The sequence below is a fragment of the Clupea harengus genome, chromosome 20, assembly GCF_900700415.2.
Source record: "Clupea harengus chromosome 20, Ch_v2.0.2, whole genome shotgun sequence".
Taxonomy (NCBI): domain Eukaryota; kingdom Metazoa; phylum Chordata; class Actinopteri; order Clupeiformes; family Clupeidae; genus Clupea; species Clupea harengus.
The window spans coordinates 15,225,260-15,235,785 of record NC_045171.1 but is presented as its reverse complement, the minus strand read 5'-3'; the positions used below and the strand labels follow the sequence as shown (position 1 = coordinate 15,235,785).

Sequence of the window (10,526 nt, the reverse complement as noted above, 5' to 3'; positions counted from 1 at the left end):
TGCCTGAGGCATTTGCAACAGCACTCATTAAAACATCACCATTTGCAATTATTCCTAATAAACCTTTCTGTTGAACTGACTTACTGACTCGCTGGTAAAGCATATGATTTTGTATCGGTGGGTGTGTGTGTGTGTGTGTGTGTGTGCCCTCGGAAGTGAACCCGTGCTCTTGGTGTTGTTCGCTCCTTGCTCTACCAGCTGAGCTAAAGAACCACTAAAGAGTGCCATTACATCAGCATTGCATCATGGTCTGCAGGACATTAAGAGCCCCTGTCAGACACTCTGCACTAACAGGAACAGGAAGCTGGTGTGGGCTGTGGGGACGCCTCTCGGGGGTGAGACGCCAATCAGGTGGCAGAGAGGCGCTGAAAGAGCAGTGAGGCATTAGCAGATAAATATGCACATTCACTCATAATCTCAATCTCAATCTCAATATTCATTTATTTAATATTATAATTACAATTGTATTTTAGTACATATGTCTACGGCACAACAACATTGACCTCGTTTTTCTTCTGTGGAGATTGGAGTCGAGAAGATGGCTGCAGAGGCTCCCAGTATACAAAACGCGCCGTCTGCTAAGTCAAGACTGTGGCTTTATTTTGGCATAATAATGGGAGCAATGAATCGGAATGTGTCGCAGAACTGAATCGCAAAGCTTGCTTCATCCTAAAATGTAAAGAATCGCAATAATATTATATCCTGGCCCAAATTTCGTGCTAGTACCGTACTGTCGACCCCCGTGGCAATTACCACCCCTAGAGGAGAGCTAGAGACAGAGAGAGATGGGCAGAGTGAGAGAGCTAGAGACAGAGAGATGGGTAGAGTGAGAGAGCTAGAGACAGTATTGAGCTGTGGCCTGTGACAGACATCATAGTGAGCAGTGGCTCGTCTCTCTTTGACTCCCCTCCCATGTGCCCCCAGTATCTCTGTGGGTGGCCGTGGGCACGGGACGCAGATGTTTGGTGTGTGATAAGCCTTGATGACCCCACAGGGGCAGGGCACAGGGCTGACTGGTCATTTGTAGGGCTAATTGTCACTCTGTCCTTCTGAGCATGTCCGTCCAGCTCGGCCAGATTAACCTTTGGGCCCAAACAGAAGTGTCAGCGGAGACAAATGGGCCTCACTCTTCCATTTATAGACCCGAGCTCTAACACACTCTGGCAACAAAGGAAGCGCTATCCCCAAAGGAATCTCTCTCTCCTGTCTCATTCCCTCTCCTCCATCTCTCTTTCCCTCTCTATCTCTTTCTCCCGCTCTCCCTCTTTTTCTCTTTCTTTCACTCTTTCTCTCTCTCTCTCTCTCTCTCTCTCTCTCTCTCTCTTTCTGTCTGCTGCTCCGCAGAGACAGCTGCAGTAGATGGATGAATGGCTGCGTTTGACCACTGGAGACCTGAATAGAAAGATCCGGAAGCTGTGGGGAGAATAACAGGCCCGGTCGGAGGACTGGGCAACCAGTGATTCATGAGCAATGCCAGCCCCTGAGCACTCATGCCAGGAGCTGTTGACTGCTGATGCCATGTGTGTGTGTGTGTGTGTGTGTGAGAGAGAGTGTGTGTGTAGGGTATGAGTGCATGTGCGATGATAGTGTGTATGAGAGTGTGTGTGGGGGGGTCTATATATATGTGTGTTGGTGTGAGTGTGTGTGTGTGTGTGTGTGTGTGTGTGTGTGTGTGTGTGTGTGTGTGTGTGTGAATGTAGATTAGGCCTCTGTCCAGCAGAGGTCAAGAGAAGTGACAGCGAGGGCAGAGGAGAGGAGAGATGAGCCGATTGGAGCCAGCGAGCAACAGAACAGAACAGAACAGAGCAGAGCAGAGCCAAGACCACACTCTCAGCCATCACAACAGAGTGGGGGGGAGAGAGAGAGAGAGAGAGAGCGAGATAAAGAAAGAGATGAAAATAGACAGGGTAAGAGATGGAGAGAACTGGACATAAAAAAGGAGTTGAAAGTTAAAATAGACTGAGCAAGAGAAAGGGATAGAGAAACATGCAGAAGAGATAGAACGAGTGACAGAGAGGGAGGGGAGGGAGAGACATATTTAGAGTCAAGAAGAGAGAGAGGGGCAGACAGAGAGAGAGAGAGGGGTAGGGGGAAAGAGGTAAACAGAGACAGAGGCAAGAAAAAAAGAGAGAGACAAACAGATAGAGAGATGGAGAGAGGGATATATAGAGAGCGGGATAGAAAGAGAGAAACCAGCTGCACTCTCAGCCATTGGGGAGTAGATGCCATCTGGAAGCAGGACTCATTTCCTGACCAAATCCTGACAAATGGCAGAAGCCCACACCGCATGCCAGCACAGAATCTGTGAAAATCTCTCACTACGCACACACACACACACACACACTCACAAATGTACATATACAAATGCACATGCACACGACATGTGCGTGCTTACTCACACACACACACACACACACATGTACATATACAAATGCACATGCACACAACATGTGCATGCTTACTCACACACACACACACACTCACAAAGGAACATATACAAATGCACATGCACACAACATGTGCATGCTTACTCACTCACACACATACACACACTCTCTCTCTCTCTGGGAAAGCGCTTAGTTTACATGACCAAATAGGCCACCATCAGATGGTGGAGTGTGTCCTTTCTGTTAAGGGAACATCAAGGTCTGTGTGCGTGTGCGGTAAGGAGCAGGATTTGTCCCTGGCAGTATATGACACTGTAGTCCAGAACACACAGGGACTTTGTAAAGTGGCCAAAAAACGAGCACACACACACACACACACACACACACACACACACACACACACACACACACACACACACTCAATAAACTGCAACAATCCTTACTGCTGGTTATCATTACATATCATTCCTACTGATATTACTCATCGACAAACTCTAAATTCTCCATTCTCTGTATTACTGCCTACTGAAGATCAGTAGTTCATCAGTAAAAATACCAATCAATTACTAATGTCATCAATAAACCGAAACAGTCATCATTACATATCATGAAGATTGAGATGACCTATCCTCTCTAATATGTCCAATCATCCCCTTGATAGTCATACATACATAGCATTAGATATGGCTAACATAGATATTTATCTCAGCATAGGGGCGACTAGTAGGCATATCTGGTGGTCACTAGCAACACAAATGTCCATCTCACTGAAGGGATCAATAATCTTAGACAATGAGATCGCTGATCACATTGATCAGATGATCACAGGTAATCATCGTATGCGACGACTGAACTCTGACACACCTTCTCCCTCTTATGCTATGACCTATACCTACCTCTCATCACCCACAAAAATATATCCAGCCCAATGTATCAACAGAACAAGGTGTGTTGTCTTGGTCCACAGCAATGTGCAATCCCAGATACAACGTATTTGCTTTTGCCATTGTTGTTGTTGTTTAAATCAATATGATTGAATCACATATGTATGCAGGTCTATCTCAACATGCAAACACAAGAGTATCTGTCTTACCAACACATTCTTTATTATAAATGATTAAATAATTCACTACATATGAGCTCATTTATCATCTGCTGAAGCAAACAAAGCTCTTTAGACTAGGAACTCTATTTCACAACCAGGCATAACAATGTTTTTCTCTTTTCTTTCATTATACCTCTCTCTCTCTCTCTCTCTCTCTCTCTCTCTCAAATGTGCTTTATTGGCAAGGTAGTAGTATTATAGAGCAAAAGTATTAAATATTGCATGTGTAAGACCCATGTAGAGCCAGACTGTAAAAAAGAAAGTCAAATATCCAGTGAAGTCTTCAAATATGTACAGGGGTACATGGATCAAGTCAGAGCTTGCTCAATTACTCCGTCTCCCCTCATACGTTGACCTATCCCCCTCCTCTATAACTGAGTGCAGTCCGTCTAATTACATTCCCCTGTGGAAGTGACATTACACTGCAGCCGTACAACCGCCAGTTCACACAGCTGAACACGCAAGGATAGAGGTCAATGCACCACACCTGCCGTGTGTGTGTGTGTGTGTGTGTGTGTGTGAGTGTTTGTTTGGGTGTGTTTTGATGTACGTAAGGCTTGGCCATGGCTCTATATTCTCAAATGGCATATATGTGTCTTAAAGTAACAGGTGTGAGACATTTTTGAGCGACGTTTCTGATGTAATCGCTGTGTTCCAACATTTGCAGTAAAACCATTTAAATGCTCTCAGGCAATGACATGGATTTCTCATGGCAAGATCGCTTGAGCTATGAAATTAAATATGTAAGCCTATACGTTCTTCCACAATCTAACTGTCCATTAATATTTTAGAATTCTATCAGCACAGCTCTATCTCTTTTTGCACTCTTGCCCTCTCCCTCCCCTCCCCCCTCTCTCTCTCTCTGTATCTTTTACTGTTTTTCCGCTTCTCCCTCTATTCAGTCCGCTATGCATCCTTTGTTCTTCCTCTTCAGTCCCTTGTGCTTCCAGACTCCTTAGCTTGCGGGTGACTCCAGATTCAACCAGGATTCAACCAGGATTCAACCCTCCCCTTTCTCTCAATCTCATCACAAATCCCCTCTGTATTTATCTACTTCTCACCTTCTCCACTTTATCTCTCTCTATCTCTCTCACTCGGTCTCTCTCTCTCCCTCTCTCACTCGCTCTTTCTCTATCTCCTTCTCTCTCACACATTATTTCCTTCTCTCTCTCTGTCTTGCCTTCGCTCTCACACACTATTTCATTCTCACGCTCTACCTCCCCCTCTCTCTCCCTGCCCTCTCTTTGCCCTCCTTCACACTTTCACTCTCTCTTTCTATCATCCACCCTCCTTCCAAGCCCCCCCTCTCCATATTTCCTCCAGTGTGCGCTCCTCCTCCTCCTCCTCCTCCTCCTCCTCCTCGGCTCTCTGTTTCTCTCTCCAATAGTAGGGGACTGTGGCCCCGGTCTTGTGCGGTTCGGACACACATCTCCCCATCTGATCCGTCTCAGGGCCCCCTGGTTCCCATCGGGGTTTTCTCTCGCTCTTCTGCGCCTCCCCCCAACCCCACCCCCCTACTGTCCTGTCTCTCTAAACCCTCCCCCTATCTCTCTACCTCCCTCCTCTCTCCTCTCTCTATCTCTCTCCTCTCCCTATCTCTCTACCTCCCTCCTCTCCCTATCTCTCTACCTCTCTCCTCTCTCCTCTCTCTATCTACCTCTCCCTCTCTCTCTGTCTTCTCCTCCTCTTTGTCCTAATGGCAGGGTGGGCTATAGTAGTAACTCGCTGGGCGCGGCCCATTGACGTCAGACACACTCCTCCATGCGGCAGGTTCCGAAATCTTTCCCCATCGATCTCCCCTGACACTGACAAACACACACACACACACTCACACACACACACACACACGCATACACAAGCACACACACACACACACACCCACATATCACACAAACACCCTCCCCTTGACATTGTCACACTTTTGCATTTTGAAGGCTGCCGTAAGCTTTTCTTCCCCCTCACTTTCCCCCTCTCTTTCTCCCCCTCTCCCCCTCTCCCCCTCTCTCAAGGCTGCTGCTCCTTGTGTCTGGGGGTGATCATTAGACCTTGCAGCCACAGACACCACAGTTACACACTCACATGACAGGCAAGGGGAAATTGCACACTGTAGGAGACGTGCTGGTAATAAACAATGTCTGAGAGGTAAAGATAGTGTCTATTGATCTCTGGATCTCTGGCCAGAGCCCTTCATGCTTGAGAGAGTCTGAGACATGCAAGTAGTAGCATACACACACATACTAGGACGCGTGTACACACACACACACACACACACACACACACACACACACACACACACACACACACACATACTATACGGGCATGCACAGATACACACAGGTGCGTGCAACAAATACACATATAGGCACATACACTAAGATATAGGGGCACATACACACACATACATATACTGATATACATGGGCACACACACACACACACACACACACACACACACACACACAAACATGGGCTGCACTCACACACACACACACACACACACACACACACACACACACACACACCAACATTCAATGGTATACACCTGATTTATCCATTCACTCTGCCTTAATGAGAGGCAACTGTGTCTAGAAGTGTTGTACCCCCTGCCAGGAACACAGAGCTGTATCTTGGCATCGCTGCACTCACTAGAACTCCATGAAATCTATCGCACACACACACACCCACAAACACACACATACACTCACACACAAACACACACATGCTCACACACACACAAGTACATTCACGACAGGATTCTTCACAAAGCCATCTTCTGACAGGCATTCAGAGACATTTCTTGGCATTTAACATACATCCTCTGATTTGGAAATGGAGTTAAGAAACCGCAAATGAGAGAGATGGGGGTGTTTGCCCTCCCTGCACCAAAACACAAATGATGAATATTATAATATTCTGTTATAATAAATGATGGAATGCTGTCATTTTTATGAAGCTGAGTTATGAGATGAGTGTGGACTGAGGACCTGAGTCCTATCTGTAACTGGGTTGCCACGGACACAGATGAAGGCCAGAGGCAGTCTATTCCGATCCGCTGGGTGATGGGGTTAGCTGTGAGCCGGGGCTGACAAACGCAGTGGAGAGTGAGAGTGTGAGCGCCCACACACACACACACGCCTCGGCCATTATTTCCCAGTCATTTGGCAGCTGCTAATTCTCTCATTAGAATGTATGATATGGGGTCGCCTCGGTGACAATAGTGCAAGGGTGTTCCGTGTTCCGGAAATGTCCGTGAGAATTGGGGCTGCCACTCAGACAGTGATCAGGTGTGTCAGCTGAAGAGTGTAGTCTAATTGAACAGAATCCATTTGGCTGCCAGATGCCCCACTCAAACAACTGAGCCCTGGTTGCCTAAAGAAAAGGGGTCAACAAACCCCCAAACCTTCCTCTTTAACAACCCTAGATGAAAGACAACAATTGTAAGCCTTTTTAAGGGCAAAAAAAAATAGAGAGAGCTATGTACATACACATACCTCCACCCCCACAAAGTTACAGAGGAACAAGACACACTGTATCTCTCGCGCTCGCTCTCTGTCTTCCCACCATGTCGTTAAAGCAATTACCATCGTCACGGAAACAGAGGCCTGTCAGCTAGCGACCACATTCATATTCATCTATTCCTGATGGCCCACAGCCCTTCAGCACACACACACACACACACACACACACACACATACACACAACACCACACACACACACACACACACACACACACACACACACACACACACAGACAGACACACAGACACAAATAATAATGGATGGCTGCTGTCACTGGGGGAACAGCTTTTGAATGTCAGTGCCTCAAATGGAACAGATTCTGTGAGAGATGGAATGCAGGGTGTTCGCTGCTCAGTACAACGGCTGATAGCTGCCGTACCGACATCTTGACATCTACAATCCACTGATGTCCCTTCAATCACTACTATTCTCCTGAGGGGGGAGGGAAACCTTTTTTCAGAGTCTTTTCAACAGCCTATCATTCAGATAGCATCTGTATGTATGAAATCCCTACAGTGGGGGTTGCGCTTCTGAAAGAGGAAGAAACGGGAAGCTTCATGCAGGAATTTCATTTTGTGGTAGATTGAATTACCTTCACTTCACACAGAGACACAAGTAAATCAACAGTAACCGCTTGAGAGTTCCTAGTGCTGTGTTAAAGTTAACTACTGTGAGAAGGACAAGCTAACAGGAGAACTGCGAGAGTAACTAAGTATAGTTCACGCTTACTCTCCATTGAAAAATTAGCCACAAGGGTTGTAACTTTGGCTGCTGAGCCTAATTGGTAGCACCCCCAACCCCTTATTCCTATGTTAGCAGGTACTAAACTGATTCTAAAAGCTCTTGAGGCCCAGACTGAACACAATCCAAAGATCTTGTCCCTAAACTCACTTTAATGGGCCCCACTTGATGTGGGTACTCCTTTAGACTATTGTAGTGTTCTAATGTATGAGAAATGACGGAGTAGGCAGAGCTAGACCAACAGGTACTTTACTCAAGGCAGAACTAACATGGCATCTCCAGGAAGTGTAACTTCTTCATGTGTATACAAACTGTATAGGTACTTCCTGTGCAGCATTAAAAGTACAGGACACAACATTTTCCCCTTTGTAGAAAAGGAGTAACTACCCTACTGAAATATGTACATGTATAATAGAAACACATGGGTATGCAGAACAACTTACCCTTTTGACTAACATTACTGTGCAATTAAAATAACTCCAGTGCAATTAATACAGTAACAGTGTATCAGAAATAGTGCATATAGTAATTTCAACAATCAATGGTCACTGGTTCAAAGTGCAAGTGAAACAATTGTATGCATCACAAAAATCACAGTATAGTACCACATTCTTAAGTAACAAAGTCTTGCAGCCAGGTAGGCTGGCGAGTCTCTCGCATGGGCCTAGGCTCAGGTGATTTGTCAGGTGGTTTAGTGTCCTCGTGTGTAGGTGTGTGTGTAGTGGTGGGAAAGCCAGTAAGGTGGGAGGCATTCCAGGTATTTCCATTACTCATTCTGTATGTACCCTCACCAAGCTTCTTGCTTATTGTCAGAGGATCACTGAACTTCCTGTGTCCTTTAGGAACATGTAGTGGGTTTCTCACCCGCACTCTGTCCCCAGGAAAGGCAGGAGGACGAGCACCACGTCTGGCATCCGTGTATGTCTTCATTTTGTGCTGACGTTGGCTGACCCTGTGACGTATGTCCATGTCAGTCAATGTAGGAGCAGGAGGTGTTGAAGCAAGAGGCAGCAGTGTCAGCTTTGTGCGCATTGGCCGTCCATGGAGAAGCTGGAAAGGTGAAGTCCCAGTTGTGGCGTGCGGTGTGGCACGGTAGACGTGCAGAAAGTCAGTCACAGCTGGTTTCCACGGCTGCTGTTGTTGAAATGGCCACTGTACAGTCTGTTTGAGCACTCTGTTAAATCTCTCAATTTGTCCGTTGGCAGCAGGATAGTAGAGAGATGAACGGTGATGGCGTATTTGTCTTTCTTGTAGGAAAGCAGCAAAAGCCAGCAGAGGTGAACTGAACACCATTATCTGTAAACAATGCTCAGAGGATTACCATGGCGGCTGAACACCAGTTGACAGGAAGGTGATCACAGCTTCAGTGGGTAATAGTGCGAGTGAAGGCAAACCTCTGGCCATTTGCTATAGTAGTCGGTCAGTGTAATTGCGTACCTGCATTCTGGAGGAGCAATGTCGAATGGGCCCACTATGTCCACAGCGACCTTCTGCCATGGACCATCTGGCAGGAACTGGTTGCAGTGGAACTGGGCGCGGCTTAGCTGTTTTGTCATTCAACTGGCCACAGCTGGCAGGAGCCGGATGGCACTGAGCACCTCAGCATCCATCTTTGGCCACCAGTCAGAGTTCACGTAGTCGTTGTTTTGTCCGTACCACCCCTTGATGAGGACTCGTGTGGCGATGGCAATCAGGTCAGACGTAAGGCTTATGGGCACAATCAGTCGAGAGCCACGAAAAAATGAAAGGTTTCTTGACTGAGAGTTTCTAAGCGCAGCTTGTAGTATAGCAACAGGTCAGGTCCGAGGCCTTTGGGTGAAGGAGGCCATCCACGCGTGATCTGTGCGCAGAGTTTTTGTGAGCTCAGGGCATGTAGCACAAGCAGAGTCGAGTCAGTGGCAGACAGAGTGTGACTGGCAGTAGTCAGGAGAGCAACGTATTCAGGATCAGAGTCGTCACCGTTAGCAGGAGCAATGGAGCCATCAGGTGAAGGAGCAGCAGGTAAAGGTAAGCGAGACATGCAGTCGGCTGGACCATTTTCAACGCCTGGGCGGTAAATTATGTCGTAGTGAAGGACATGAGACGAGCAGACCATCTTGACACACGTAGACCAGCACGCCCGACACCCCTTGGTGGTCAGCAGCGTCGTCAGCGCCTGGTGGTCTGTCCGTAGGGTAAAGCGGCGTCCCCAGAGGAATGTACGCCAACCGCTCGACAGCCCAAAACACATGCTAAGGCTTCCTTTTCCACTGTGGCATATTTACGTTCAGCAGCAGAGAGAGTTTCGAGACGCAAACGCCACAGTCCTGTTCAAATACTGTCTGAGCCCACTTGTGACAGTACGCCACCTAGGCCATAGTCTGATGCGTCTGGTAGACACTATGGTGCGCAATGTGGGATCAAACAAAGCCAAGGCCTGGCTATCTAGCAGCATGTTTTTAACATTCTCGAAACTAGTCTGTGCCTCATCAGTCCACTGAAAAGCACTGTGAGTTGATCTCAGGCATGCTCTCATTGGTTCCACCACAGTAAGCGTGGTTGGACAGGAACTTGGAGTACCATGAGAGCAGTCCAAGGAAGGAGCGCAGATTGAGGCATCAGTAGGTGCAGGGGCATTGGCAATGGCCTGTATACGTTCAGGATCAGGCTGCAAGTCCATCAGCTGAAACGATATGTCCCAGGAAAGGCAAGCTGGGCTGACGGACAACGACACTTCTCATCGTTGAGTTGTAGGCCAGCAGATTTCCAGGCGATGTAGAACGGTGTCCAGAGCTT

The 10,526-nt window shown here is 47.2% G+C and overlaps 1 protein-coding gene across 3 annotated transcripts in view; it reads right to left on the bottom strand.

The window, feature by feature from the left end:
• apba2b (amyloid beta (A4) precursor protein-binding, family A, member 2b) overlaps positions 1 to 10,526 on the bottom strand; it is a 101,054-nt gene that overhangs the window by 71,300 nt on the left and 19,228 nt on the right. Inside the window, exon 1 of one of the 3 annotated variants that reach the window (XM_031586782.2) lies at positions 1 to 79. This exon is cut by the window's left edge and continues 350 nt beyond it. The exons of the other annotated variants lie outside the window; for them this stretch is intronic. The gene's annotated coding sequence lies outside the window, so the exon portion shown is untranslated. Of the gene's footprint in view, positions 80 to 10,526 lie in introns of those variants that run through there. 3 annotated transcript variants of the gene reach the window in all.